We start from the raw sequence: 16,142 nt of genomic DNA on the forward strand, positions 1-16,142 counted from the left end.
TGCTGGCTTATTTGTGTAGACTTTAGACTTGACGTAGCCCCACAAAAAATAAAAAATAGTCTAAAGGCGTCAAATCGCATGATCTTGGTGGCCAACTTACCGGTCCATTCTTTGAGATGAATTGTTCTCCGAAGTTTTCCCTCAAAATGGCCATAGAATCGCGAGCTGTGTGGCATGTAGCGCCATCTTGTTGAAACCACATGTCAACCAAGTTCAGTTCTTCCATTTTTGGCAACAAAAAGTTTGTTAGCATTGAACGATAGCGATCTCCATTTACCGTAACGTTGCGTCCAACAGCATCTATGAAAAAATACGGTCCAATGATTCCACCAGCGTACAAACCACACCTAACAGTGCATTTTTCGGGATGCATGGGCAGTTCTTGAACGGCTTCTGGTTGCTCTTCACTCCAAATGCGGCAATTTTGCTTATTTACGTAGCCATTCAACCAGAAATGAGCCTCATCGCTGAACAAAATTTGTCGATAAAAAAGCGGATTTTCTGCCAACTTTTCTTGGGCCCATTCACTGAAAATTCGACGTTGTGGCAGATCATTCGGCTTCAGTTCTTGCACGAGCTGTATTTTATACGGTTTTACACCAAGATCTTTAAAATCTTCCATGTGGTCGAATAACACAAACCCAAATGCTGCGAACGGCGACGAATCGACATTTCACGGTCTTCAGCAACACTCTCAGAAACAGACGCAATATTCTCTTCTGTACCCACTGTACGCATTCGTGTGGTTGGTTTAATGTCCAATAAAGTAAACTGAGTGCGAAACTTGGTCACAATCGCATTAATTGTTTGCTCACTTGGTCGATTATGTAGACCATAAATCGGACGTAAAGCGCGAAACACATTTCGAACCGAACACTGATTTTGGTAATAAAATTCAATGATTTGCAAGCGTTGCTCGTTAGTAAGTCTATTCATGATGAAATGTCAAAGCATACTGAGCATCTTTCTCTTTGACACCATGTCTGAAATCCCGCGTGATCTGTCAAATACTAATGCATGAAAATCTTAACCTCAAAAAATCACCCTTTATTACCCTCGCTCTATATACATATGTATCACTTTGGTCCGCCCCCATCTTGAGTACGCATCCTAGGTTAGGACTCCTTTTTATGAGACCCAAAAAAATATGATATCCTTCAGAAAGCTTTTATGGTATGATCCTTGCAACCAACGTACAAAGCTTCTTTCTTAACAACCTCAATTGCAAAGAAGGGTTTATAATGATATTGTCTTTATTCATCAATTCTTAACAATTCTTTTTTCATCAATCAACTTAGCCACTATGGAGGAAACTGTTAATTTTAGTTTTTCAAAGTGCAATAATTATGACAGAAATGAGCCATTTAGTCGTTTGTATAAACTTTTAAATATGAACTCAAACACCTCTGATTTCAGCATGAGTAAGAGTGTTTTCAAAAACAAATTAAAGACCAGTGTAATACGAACTTAAGTTTAATATGAATTTTTTGTAATTCCATTTTTGTTTTTATTTGATAATAATTCATGTAATGTTCTCATTTTGAATTTTTAAGTGTATTATGTTATTGCAGTTCGGACTTATTGGAAATTCCTCCTGTAATTCTACGTAAATAATATAGTGAAATTCTTTAAAAAAAAAATCAAGGTTTTGGAAATATGAGTCGACAAAATTTGGGTTAAAAGCATAACTAAGTTAAGAAATAAATTCCTTTCTTCTTGAAGTGGTACCGGAAACGAAATACTACCAAACAAAAATCTATTTTTTTTCCATTCATAAAACCACAAGTTTAACTAATAAATTGGTTTTGAAATGTTTTTGTGTTTTAGTCGTTATGTATTGATTTGATTTCAATATCATTTAAATTAAAACAGTATTAAAATAGTTATGATTCTATTGACATTTGAATACAATTATTTAAACTTAAAACTCGACACCAATCCAAAACTTATTTTCCAGAATACAAATATTACTGTTAATAACCCACGAAAAAGTTTAATATGAAAAATAACATTTTACATAGGCAAATTTGTTCTTAAGTTATAGCGTTTAGTTTTTTGGTTTTTCAAAGGCCAAGTTTTTTTATATTCGTCGTATAATTTTTCGAAGTGCATTGATATGGCATGTTTTACAAAATTCAGCAACAAATAAAATAAAGCGTTAAGTAAGTAAACAAGTGTGCGGTTTAAATTTGTAAAAGTTATTTTACAAATGTAAAAATTTGGAACATTGTAAAGATAGAAAATTAACAATTTATTTTATTTCGTATGTTTTAAACTACCTTTTACCAAAAAAAGTTCAAAATGTTTTTTGTGAATAACATCAAAACAAAATTTAAAAAAGAGGCTTGAATGCTACCCACACTGATAACTTTAAATCCCGTCTCTCAATTTGTCTTGCTTAAAGGTTTGTAGGTTTTCGTTATTTGATAAAAAAGGTGTCGGTTAAATTATTAAAAAAAAAATACCAACAATATTTTGAATACGATGAAATAGTTTGATTTCAAAATCTCTTCTTGTTAACGAGATTTTTTGTCGAACACCAACTCTCAACAATTTTAAGAGCATTTTTTAATTTTTTTATTTCTTTTATAAATAAATACAGATTGGATTTTCTTAAGAAAATATATCACAGAATGAATCATTTTAAAATCAATGCTTTTATTTATTCACGAGAGATTAAGAACCAAACATACATTTTTACCAATTTTGTGTACTATTTTTTGTAAATTTTAATTTTTATAAAAGAAATGACTGTCGGATTTTTATAAAAAATTTACTGAATATCGAAAACAATATTTTCTATAAGACGAAATAAGTTTGATGCCAATACTTAAAATTAAAAAAAAAAAGATTTTTGAGTCGGAAGTAAATTTTTACCAAGTTTTGGCTTTGTTTTTTTTTTAGGTTTTTATTTGTTTGTGAAAAAAACTGTCAATTCGATTTTTATCAAAACTTTACCAGATTATTTTTCTTCGTTGTATAAAAAGCTTTTATTTCAAATCTAGGGACCTTAAAACGTCCAGAAATGTCAAAAATTTCAATTCGACAAATCGAACCGATTACAATTCTTATGGGAAGTTATTAAAAATGATTTTACTGAAATCTTAAAAACCTTCAAGACTAGTTTGAACATAAAAATAGACTAGAAGCCCAACTAAGCACATACAGATAAATCATTGTTTTAAATGTATTTATTAAAACTGAATCTTTCATAACTTAAAAATCTCAGCCTAATCCAACCTTTCTTAAAAAAAACAATACCTAATCGTAAAATTAACAAATTCATAACAATCCAGACAAATAAAACAATGGAAAATTTTCAAGAATGCGGGTTGACAGACCTCTGCTTAGGTATTTTGTAACTCCTCCGATGAGAACGAAAATTGCCTTAAAAAAATATCTTTTTATCATCCTTACTTTTGTCTTCATATTTTTTTATATTTGTAATTTAAAGCATCATATTTCAACCACATTAATTTTTATTATTATGTTTATCTTGTTCACTCTTCATCATACGACAAACCCCTAAAAAATAGCTACGATACCGCATAATACTAAAAAAAACCATTAAAAATTACACATATTTTCAACCCTCATTTAAATACTCTTAACATTTTCCACCTCAATAATTTTGTCTGTTCACTAAAAAAAAAAAAAGCCAAGCTAATTTTTCGCGAAAATAAAGATAAATAATATTCTACTGATACAATATTCCACCTCTTTATAATTTTTCATCTATAATGTACATAACTTTCATAGATGGAAAATGGAGGAAAATGAGTATACAATTTGAAAGCACTTTTCCGTGGGATTTATTTTTTAATTTAGCAAATAATAACTCCCGTTTAGGTATAGGAATAGGTACAAAGGTAGGTATAGGTATGAAATAACTCAAGCGTAATTTGTTTAATGGACTTTTTTGCTAAACGATTTGCGTTTGCTTATTTTTTTAATATTTTTGTTGCTGTCGCAGATATTTTCTTTAATTTTGTGTTTTCCTTTTTATGAAACTCATTAATTTAATGAAACAAAGATTCAGTTCTAACCAACAATTTTTTGTAAGTCCTCTTGAGACTTAAACTATGTTTTTTAAAATAAAAAAAGGAGCTAAAGTCAAATGAACAACTTTAAATAAACTACTGATTCTAAAAGGGTAAGGAACTTGTTAGGAAAGCGGAAGCCGAGGGGAAAGGGATGAGCAGGATCCAAGGAAAAGGAATATCAACATTCAAATAAAACGTCGCCAAAGACACGTTCTGAAACTAATAATCAGACGAAGAATTATTGACTTAATTACGTATTCTCTCGAATGCAACCTGCTGCTCCAAACCCCCACCCTAACTCCAAATCCCCATCCCAACTCCATACCTAACCGAACCAACTGACTATGGGGTTTTATGCATCTTTTCCTCAACGTCTAACGTCTCTCTACCTCTTTCCCAGACTTTTAAGATACTGATGCGGCGACACGATGCAATTTGCCATCGGTATCTGGAAAACATTTTCACATAACAACCCGACACGATGTTGGTACGTAGATTCTACAAATATAGGAAACATCAGACCTAGAGAGAATCCTAGAATCCAGAGGAGAACCCAACTCATTGAAGAAACATAAGCATAAATAATCGCTCGGTAGACACACAAGAGCAGCACAAATGCCTGTGTCTCTACAAAAATTTATGACTCCATATAGAACTGACTTGGAGAGCGTTCACCATTAAAATTAAAACCAAATAACATCTGAGGCAGATTTAAAGAGAGAAGAAAAATAAAGTTACAAAAAATAAAGAACAAATATACAAACAAACTGTGTATTTGAACCACCACCGCCGAACCACCCCAATGAAAATGCATTTCTGATGTGAAGGAGCAGGCACAGGGGTAGGAACAGGCCTAGAATGTTTCGAAAGCTCCCCTTTTCTAGATTTTCAATGTTAAAGTCTTGGGCATGTTCCTTTAAAAGGGGGAGTTGGAAAAGAAAATATTTATCATCATCAACATGCAGCATCATGCAGTGAATATGCGAAAAATGGAATTTTTAGTTAAGAAACTAGATTCACGTAGAACCCTTAAGTAAGTCGTACTGATTTGCTTTTATAATTTGAGTTGTCTGCTAAAGGAAAAATATTCAAAGATAGAGGCTTTGGAAGTCTACGAAAGAAGCTTATATCACAAAGAGCACACATTATTTTTAGACACTTATTGTGGTCATAAGACTAAGGGGCTGTCTGGGTCATAAGATTACAAATTATTTGGGAATATCAAAATTTGGGTTTATGATCTTACAGAAAATGTTAACACACGTGGGTTTTGTAATTGCTTTTTAAATAATAATACCCAAAATTGTTATTTACCAAGATAAGCCTTAAAAGGGATTTAATTCTATTTGCAACTGTTGACAATGACTATTGAAAGATGCCCCTTTAAGTTTGGAGTGTCCAAAAGTGATTATGGACTTATGACCCACTTATTTTTCTATTCAAGGAAAAAACAATGGACTCCTACAATGGGGATTATCTTAAAATCAGCGTTTAATTAAAGGTTCTAAATTGATCATACGTCTTCAGTATGTAAATTTATGATCAACTCAAATAGTCTACTTTCATAAATGGACTTATTGCCCTGCTCTTTTATAATATTTAAATTTATCCTATACTTTATGTCTGAACTATTTTAAAGTAAGAGAATGTAAAATATTTATCGGTTAAAACTTTTTGACGTAGTAAATGAAGTATAAATTAAAGTTAGAGTAAGAAATCGCTGTTATTAATTAACAGTTCAATAGAAATCATACAACTATTTTTTAAATATTTATTAGAACGAAAAATTTAGTTTATCTAGGGCTTTGGTTGATAACTCTTTGTCTTGGTAAGGTCTATAAAACTCACAAGTAATATTGTTACTTATTTTGGGACATAAAACCCTAAGAATTTATTTCAAAGAATTCAAGTCGTTTGTTAAGATTGTGGACTTATGACTCTTTTATTGTTGGATTATACATTATATGCTACTTTACTATGATATTTGGGACATCAACCTTCGTGCAAAAAAGTCTATCTGTGTACATAATGATGATATTTTTTTATTGGTCAATGGCTTGTGGACTTATGGCCCCTTGAAGATTTAGACAAAAACTTGAACGTATTCAAATTAGAAACAACGATTAATTAAACGTTATTACCTTTTAAACAATATTTTTTTTTTAATCCTGGATAAAAATGGAACAATATAACATTATTTTTTGTATAACACAAAGATACACCCCTTAGAGTTTAGGTGATTAAATATGTAAAGAGGGTCAGAGACACCAAAAAGAAAAGAAGGCTGGAATTTTTATGTTTTTCAAGAGCGATGATTTCAGGCGGAAGAAATCGAAAGCATTTCATACAGACCTTCCCCCCCCCCCTTCTTGCTCCCTCCCATTACCAACCAACAAGTCTGTAAGGCGAAAAATGCCTTAGCATAGTATACACAACTCCCCATTCCCTCAAACCACATAGTGATGGTTGAGTATGCAGGGTTTGTCTAGGCAGGACTATTCCTTAAGGAGACCCTGTAGAGTGAGATTTGTGGTAATACCCTTGCCAAACATTTTTTTTCTCTCTCTTTCTCTTTTTCTCTATGTACACTAAGGAAGCTTCGCCGTTTGCCTTTGAAAAGCCCATTTTTGTATCTCAATGTTGTGTTTAGGTTTTTTTTGTATTATTTCTATTTTTATATTTATTTGTCTTTGGTCAGAAAATTTATATCTAAAAGACAGAAATAAAGGGTAAATTTCTTTTTCTTTATTTTTCCGTTGTCTTCGTCTTGGTGTCCTTTGGGTTTGGTTAACCAAAAGTCTGTGATCTGCTTCATAAGGCGGAAAATGAAAGCAAATTATTTCAAGAGAACACCCAGAATAGTGTAAAAGATGTAGAAAGTAGCAGAGTTCAAAGCATCGAAAAACACACCAGAAACAGTGTGCAAATATACACAATCCCAAAAAACATCATCACCAGTACCGCATAAGTAGATACAAACACATACATACATATATATAATCGATTGACTGAATCAATTATTTACACAAAGTTGCAGATGCGTTTGCGTTTGTTTGGTTTTCAAGCCCTTCATGCTTATAGATACTTTTGATGCTGATGCTGATATTTAAATGTTGAATGTTGAATGCTGATGCTGCGACTGTTACATGATTCGATTCAGTGAATTTTATTTATCGAATCAAAGAGTATCGAACATCATACAAGTTCATTGGTAATGCGTTCGCCTTGCATCTCTTTCTCCCTCGCAGTCTTCCTTTTGTTTTGAACTCTCACTCACTCATTCTTCATTCAATCGAATCTAATCGGGTTTAATTCGATTTATTTCGATTTATTTGCATTCGAGAGTTTGTGACGTCTGAGACGATGTGGGATGAGGGTAAGTGAAGGGAAATCTAAAATGATTTTTCTTATTTTTATTATGGTTTGTTTTTGGTTACATTTCCAACAAACAAAACACATATTAGATATTTGTTTGTTTGCGGCAGACTAAACAAAATTATTGTTTTGCAACCCAAAAACGATTTGTTTTGAAATATTCGAGTTTGTAAGTAATTTTGGTTTCGTTTCGTTACGATGATGAATAAATTCGATGTGATGGAAATGATTTGTGGGATGCGTGTTTTCATTTCGATTGATATGCAAAATGATTTTTGATTTGTTATTTTTTGTGTTTGTGAATTTTCCTTTCAGTAAATAAAGAAACTTTTCTGAGACGGAAAATTATTTGCTTCAGCGGTTTGGAGGCGCCATCAGATAGAATTGAAAATTTTTATTATTCCTTAGTGCGTAAAAATGATTTAGCTTCCTGTTTTATATGGGATGTCAATTTCTGTAGAAATTGTGGCAGTGAGTGCGGATGGGAAATTGTAAGAAATGTGCTGATATTTTTTGAATTTTAATCTCTTCTCAATTTTTTAAATGTTGTAACTTGGCAGTTTATACATTTAGAGTGAAATGTTAGACTGTGTTTACTACTGGTGCCGACCCAATAATTTTGTACGTTACGCGGAAATTTTTGGGATCAATCAACTTTCAATCATTTTATGAACCATGTTGAAATACTATAAATATCTTTGAACGTTCCAAAAGGAGACATTTCCACGTTGAATCCAATTCTTCATTGGATCCAGAATTAAGGAAGCTGATTAATAACGACATTCAAATTAAAAGCAAGATGAAAATAAAGCAAATATGTTCTTTTTCGATAGTGTGTGCAACAATTTTGCTACTAGTCCTTATTGTCGAAAATCAGAGCTTGCCAACTGTGGTTCCATTGGAGAACCTTTTATAACCCAAGAAAGACAAATTAACTGCATCAACTAAAAAAACAGCACTATCGCTCATGTTCCGAATTTTGATCAAAGGTGAATTGAAGTCACTTTTCAATTTCACGTTAAATGAAATTGCATGTTCTTCAATTCGATTGATTGAGAAAACTTCGAAATTGCTTCGAACTGTCAAAACTGAAGGATTATCCATTTTTATTGTTTCTGAAGTAAAATTTTTACTGTTTTGAAGATGGTTGCAATATTATTGGCAATTTGAATTGAAAAGAGGAATAATTCAAGAAATAAAATAAAATGACGAAATTTGCGAGACAAATCAAATATATTGGATAGCCTTTTTATAATACCTTCAATTCAAAAACTTGCTCCTACCATCGGATTCCTAGCACAAGAAAGCTATCAAAGACAAATTCACAGAAATAAAAAATGTGATTGGAATGCGTTCAAAAAATGGAACAAACCGAATTAGGAACATCCATTTATACATGTTGTCCCTGCAAGCTGCAAGCACAGCAGCGCTTTAACTCTTCCTGGAGCATAGCGCAGTAACACCTTTCCTGATTCACCGCAACTAACCTCAGATGTGGCCATGATTGAGTACTTTGAGACCGAGTCTCCTTCAAAACTGATGACCTCCAACTTGTCTTTGGTCTTCCAATGTAATAGACGCATCCCATTGGACGGATTGTTTTGCTATACTGTCGTCCAATTTCCTCAGTATATGGCCTATCCAACGCCATTTCCACTGCATGATGTCTACGTCCAATTTTTTCTGTCTGGTCCTATTCCACAGCTCAACGTTAGAAATGGTGCGGATCTTCAGAATAGAGCGAAGACAACGGTTAACGAAAGCTTGTAGTCTGCTAGAGATGTTTCAGAAGCATATAAGGGCACTGATTTGACGTTGGATTGGAAGAGTTTCAACTTGTAGCGTAGCGATATTTTGATAGAGTCTCACTCCTTCACGCACATCGAAGGAGTCGGAAAGCTGTCCATTGTACAACACAAAACACCTTGCGTTGTTGTACGATTCTTTAATAACAGCGACAATTTTCTAAGGGATTCCTCGCGCAATAAGCGATCTCCAAATGCATTCACGATTGACCCGATCAAACGCTTTTTCAAAATCTACAAACAATAGGTACAGCGGTGATTGGTACTCAGATGATTATTCGAGTATGATTCGCAAGGTAGACTCGATCCTGGAATTAATCCTCTCGAAAATAATAGTTGCCATTAGCTTCGGAAAAACGGACAGAACTCTGATACCGCGCCGCATTTGCATTTTCGAAATTCCAATTCACAACAACCAACCGTGGAACAACCAAAAATTCACTTTCGCAAAGTGTAGTCACAATAAGTGAAATGCAAAACATGGGCATATACTCGTAAGTTTGTTCTAAAAAACAGACCGGAAACACTGGTCAACAAGGTAATGTGGTTGGTAATCGAATTATACTTTTTCTAAGGTTTTTGATTGCTTTAGTTCGAATCTTACTGCAAAACCAATTTTTCGCGACAGGTTTTTGAGATACAGCTTTTTATAATTCGAAAGCATTAGTTAAAATATAAGAACAATATTAAAACGGGTATTTCTGAGTCTAAGTACAAAAATAACTTCAATCAGAGTTAGGGTTCGGAATAAACCTTAAAACTAACTTTAAAACGAATTATATTTAAACAAAAAAAGGAATTACACTTAAGGGTTTTCAAAACTTGAGATAGAGTCAAATAAAGACCAATAAGTCATTTCGATGCGTTAAACAAATTCAACGGCGGGATTAGGATTATCAAAGTACATATATTTAGGCGTCCAGCATGCACTGAAGAACCTTTTAACGTTGATTCTAAATAAAGCTCGTCTTGAAAATAAATTTAAAATTGTGTTCTAAGATTTGGATTTTTATTAAATGATAGCTGGAAAAAGAAAAAGTTTTTGATATAAAATGTTGAAATAATTTTCTATGAAAAAGAATTTTGAAATAATTTTCTATGAAAAAGAACAAATCTTCTGTAAGGAGTTCAAGGGGGTTAAGAGAAGAAAGTTCTCCATCAAATAAAATGATGAAATATATTCCTAGGAAAAAGGTCAAAAACGTTTCTGTTAAGATTTCTGATTTTCTGACATTTTCTACATTAATTTTTCAACGATTTTGTAATTAAGGAAAGTTAAGACAAATTTTTTTTGAGAAACTCAATTTCTTGGGTTTTTTCAGTTTCACGGACTTCTTGTAATAGGTTTTAAGACTGTTCCAAAATCAAACATATAATAGCATATTTTCAACGTTTTAGCAACATTTTTAGAAAATGCGTTGAAGCAACTGAATCATCGAGTTCATGGTATTGAAAATTCAATCTTCAAAACTAGTAGAACGCATAAGAACTTAAATAATAGAATTACGTTTAATATGAGGTCGAAAAGGATGTACGGATTCTTTAAAAAAAGGGTGTTTTAAGTAAGAGGTTTTTATTTTGAATTGCCAATTTTTTGGCCAGCTAACATTTTTAATGCTGCTATCTTTTGACATTTGACAGATTAAACTAACACTATTAAATCGTGATTTTGGTTAACAATTGTAAGTTGAGCAAGATTATTTCCCGAAGATTCATAATCTTAAATATGAAATTCGTAAGATTGTAAAGGACATTTACACGCAAATTTGCGAACTGGCCTAACCCATTTTTTCGATATCAAAATAAATTGGTATTGGAAAACACTGTACTATGCAGAAATTATGCATGGGACCTCTAAAGGATCTATTAAAAACGCAACATGAATACATTTGGTGTTTTGTTTTTTTTAGAAACCTTTAGGACGGATACAATAAGTGGCTTTGAGGTTCTATCTATAGTCACAAGCATCGTCACACCGCCTAAGCAAAACAAAATTCAGTTTTAGGAAGATTTCTGAGCTTATTATGTCCAGTCCGAATAAACTTTTATTTCATTCCACAAAGGACTTGGAGCAGATGTTGATTAAAGAATGTGATCCTATATCAAAGTCAAGTTTTTTGGTTCAAATCCATGACTACAAATGTAAAACAGGTAGTCTCAAAACCGAGATATTATTCGTGGAACATCTACATTTTTTATCGTCCTCATTTTGAAGCACCTTAGAAATCTAATCTACCTACAAACCACAAGTATTTACGTACAGTACACCTTCCTGTTGCACACAACATAAGTTTTATTACCATCACCTCTCAAACACTTATTCTTAGCTCGAGAATGCCCTTATTCGTCGTCCGTTTACCTACAGTATGTGTATCTACAATCTTTCCACTTTGTTATCGGTTATCGAACCGATAAATATCTTAAAAGTCTTCCTTCTTATCTGGGTCAAAACGGCAGTTGCACCAAATTGTCCAATAGTACACATAAAGCAAGATAGGTACGTACCTTACCTATGTACATAAAAGTCTATAGGTAATTCGCATCACCTTTCATGCGCTATATCCCTCTTTGCATCTTCCGTAGTTTTGTTTTTATTTCAATCTGACTTATTTTTTTTCTGAAAAGAAAATCAGACCTTTTCCTTTTTCCCTATACTATACTCCTGCATCACCCAATAAACAACTCAATTGACTTTCACATTGTAGACATAGCAAACGGACAGACATCGGTCGGACGGTCGGTTGGGTCGGTTGGACGGGCTAAGGAGAACATCATCAGTCTCTCCGTCCTTTTGCCATACCTTCATTCGACTTCGACCGAACCCGCATAACACCACAAACCAGTGTGATCCATATAAATATGTATATGTATAGGTGTTTGTGTCTGTGTATATATACATATTTGCGGGTTAAAAAAGGCTTCAAATGATTGATTGAGGGCAGAGCTGACTCGAAGTGTACAAGAGGAATTAAATTGTCAATCGTTTAAATAAATAAAATCGATGAAAGAAGGACGGACAAACAGCAGATAAAATAAAACAATTTTATCGCGGTGAGAATGGAAAATGTTTATATCTCTATCCCTATGAATCCTCGTCGTGTATCGGTTCTTGAGAATTCAGAAATTAATGTTACAGTGTTGCCATGGATTGATGGTTTTTGGGAATTCCTTTTTTTTTTGACGGAATTGTCAAGTATTTGTTTGTTTTTTTTTTCACTCAGTGGATATATTGTATCAATTTTTTGGGCACAATGACAGAATTGGGGGTCGTGAATATTTCTTAGTCCTTCTTTTCTAAAAACAGAGTTTTTAACAATTGACGCGTGCTTAAATGGATTTTAATACCATTTTTATAAAAAAAACACAGCATCAGCAAAGGCGCATGGTTTTAAACTTACGAATTTCGCAGTGACTTGGAAAGACATAGTATTCTAAGGCTTTCCACATTCGCGTAGTGCGGCTAAAGAACGAACCTCTGTACTTGACCACCGTATTTGCAAAGTCAGCAAGAGGGTGAACTAAGAAACGGTGCAAGAGGATGAAACAAACTTTACTACTGTGCAACAACGTAGTCATAATGTTACCGCCAATGAATTTGAAGGCTCTTTGTTTAATACTATCCAAGAGACTCACATATTACATAAGTTGCGGGAACACCATCCCGGAGATTTTAAATTCCAAATTTTACCACAGACAAAAGTATCTTCATGTTGGTAACACTGATTTGGTTTCCATTCACGGTCTGGTTATGGTTTTGAGACAACACACAAGAAACTCTTATCGGTCACTCTTCCTTCATGCTTGAGGCGCACTAACCTTTTCGGTATTTAAGTCTTATACAGAGTTGACACTTTTCTTATCTATTTGAGAATTATCGATAAGCCTAAAGAAGTGTCAAATCGATTCTTATTGCTATCTATTGATATGTTGGTATGTTTAGTGCATAAATAATAAAGTAAATATTTCATTCTGAGGATATCATATCATCATGAGACTTTTGTATATACAGGAAGTCTTGAGAGAAGTTTCAAAAAAAAAAAAAAATAAAAAGAAAAACTTTTGCAAACACCTTTTTCCCCTCTTTGAGTCATTTAATAAACATTTCCAAGTGAAAAGCCTCAATCGGATGATTTATAAGATAAATCCAATACAATCAATAAATGGTTATTTATTAATTAGGCAAATCCCTATTGTGAAATAAGTTCATATGTGATGTGTTGTTTGTTGAATAAAGCCTTAAGTTAGCGTGTAAAAGATGACACGAGTGGTGGTGGTAGCAGCGAGCGGTCGGCTGCGGCGCACGGCTGGATGTGGCGAGAATACCACAATATGTGGCTATGGCATTGGTCTCGTATCGAAGGAGCTTATTATGTATTTTAAGTAATAATTTAGGGATTAATATTGTGATGGGGGATTATTGTTATAGTTATTCTTCTTACGGGCCACTATAGACCAAGACCACGGCCACATTGAGGGTGGATAAAGTTTGTTCGTATGTCCAATGGCGGCATAGCATCAAATAATTCAAATTATTATTTATTCTTTAGATCTTTTAAGGAGATTTGGTTAGGTGTATATATGTATGAACTCGTATATTGCCTTATTTCTAAGAAGTTGAAAATGTACTTTTTTTCAGTGATTAAAGTCAAATTTGTTGACCTAAAATGAAAAGGATTTGAATATATTTTAAAATTAGTTTAATTAAAATTAACGTAGCACTATTTATGAATCTTTGTATGGGTTGAATTGTTTCGTTAACAAAACTAAATCATCCTTAATTAGTACGAAAAATATGTCCCACGTTTATTGACAGCATCTGTCACTTTTGAAGCTGTCATCTTTTGACTTGCTATAAGAAAAACTACGTAATATAACAATTCAAAAATTAAAGCACTCTGGGTCTCCGCCCACTTACCTCCTGATTAAAAAAGTTAAGGATTTTGGGACAATTTAGTGACGTGAAGAATTTAAATCATGTATCGCTAAAGAAAACTGAAAATATTGCTACTGTGTCCGTAGTGTCGACGAAAACCAAAGTTTGACGATTGTGCGTTTATATTTGAAATAAAACATGGCACAAACGACAATAAGACTCAAAGCTTCTAAAGCTCAGTTAACGCAATAACAAAATCTGTTAGATCATCAGCAAGTAGCTTCTTCACCGATGGCGTCTTTGAAAAGTTTCGAATTCATCCGGAATTGTATTTTGTAAAATCATCATCAGAGATGCATTGCAGAAGATTTTCAACTTGGAGCGTACGAGGCAGAACTATAGCATTTTGGGCTCAGAAAATGTAAGAATGATTGTTGAAACGCACTTCCGTTCCCACGTGTCACTTTTTGGTGTGGTTTCTGGATTGGCGATGATAGTGCGATTGGAAGTTGCAATTAGTCAAAACTGATGCAGCTTCATTTTCGAAGCTCGTTGTCTGTCTTGTGATAAGATTGTTTTTACGGGACTGGTAATCAGCTTGCACCCAACCTGAAATTGTTTCTTGCAGCCGCCACAAAGAAGCTATGGTCACACTTTCAACAGTTCTAAATATTTATGGCAAATCTTTTCGTATGTTCGAGAGAAACTCTTTCGAAGAATTTTTGGCAGCTAATGTGGGGAAGGAAGATTCCGAAAAAGCAACAATTTTGAACCTCGTCACAAAAATCAAACTCTGATGGGCTGGACACGAAGTAACCATTAGCGAAGAGGAAAAAGTCCAGAAAGTATTTTGTAGTAAATTTTATGGTAGACGACAGCGAGGTGGACTATGCTCAGGAGCGATGGGGTGGATCAGGACACCTGAAGCGTTGGAATGCGCAACTGGATTGCGTCGGCTCACGATAGGGATAAATAGAGAGATTGTTTAAACCAGCTGATGATGATGATGTGCGACTTCTATCATTGTTGCAATTAATGGATTGCGCAAACGAGCTATTAAGGATTTCGTATGGTCAGAATTGGAAGATGTTGATGTAGACAAACGACGAGAAACAACGAAATGATCTATTGCAATGTTCCACAATCTATTTAAAACCTTTGAGATGAATTTATTTACTTCGAATAGAATTAAGTGGGCAATATAAAAAATGTAAAAACCATATCCTTTTTCTTAAGCTTCCTTTTATCATATGTTTATTTTACCTCTCCTTATTTAATTCAGCTGAAATTGAATATTAACCAGTTAAGACTCATTCAAAAGATAGACAGTATGATTCGATTTGAGGTTAATTTTTTTCAATTATTTCTGAAAACTCATCGAACCGATTGCGGTTGTTTTAAATAATTAAGTATAGCCTCTTCTTTTGCTAGGAATTTTCCTCGATTTAGAAAAAAAAAGAAAAACATTGCTATGAAATTTGATACGCATAATAAAAATACGCAGAAATAATAATATTTTCCACTAAAGTTCCTATGGCTTTATTTGTACGTATACATCGTCGTCGTTACATAGGCCTAACTTAAATTAACACCATGTGAGTTCTGTTTGTGTCCGCTCGCCATTGGTTCCATAATATTAAATTCAACTTTTTATAAACATCTTTTTGCTCCTAATGATTGGCAGTAACTTCCAATCGTGCCTTGACTGTGCTACGTTCTCCTTTTGACAGCTTCACAGCAGTGTATCGAATATTGTCTTTAATATTTGATGTGGCTCTGGCTGTGATGTGACTGGCCGGGTATTATTTTGTTGTTTTTTTTTATCTATCTAGATGTGGACGGACAATGTTTGCTCGTTATCGGTCCTGATGATAGGCGAAGATATCGCCAACTAAGTATAAGTTTTCAGAGTCGGTTGAAAATCGATGGCAAGGCCCAAAATTTTGAGGTTTGTATAATTCTGTTCACTTAATGTGAACGAAGGAAACCAACAAATGCCTGCATCGATGTTATTTGAAAATATTACCATTTTCTGAATATTTCCTT

At 33.5% G+C, this 16,142-nt stretch overlaps 1 protein-coding gene across 6 annotated transcripts in view; it reads right to left on the reverse strand.

The window, feature by feature from the left end:
* LOC129952667 (neogenin) overlaps positions 1 to 16,142 on the reverse strand; it is a 434,009-nt gene that overhangs the window by 244,606 nt on the left and 173,261 nt on the right. The gene's annotated exons all lie outside the window — the stretch shown is intronic.

Source organism: Eupeodes corollae, chromosome 3 (genome assembly GCF_945859685.1).
Source record: "Eupeodes corollae chromosome 3, idEupCoro1.1, whole genome shotgun sequence".
NCBI lineage: Eukaryota > Metazoa > Arthropoda > Insecta > Diptera > Syrphidae > Eupeodes > Eupeodes corollae.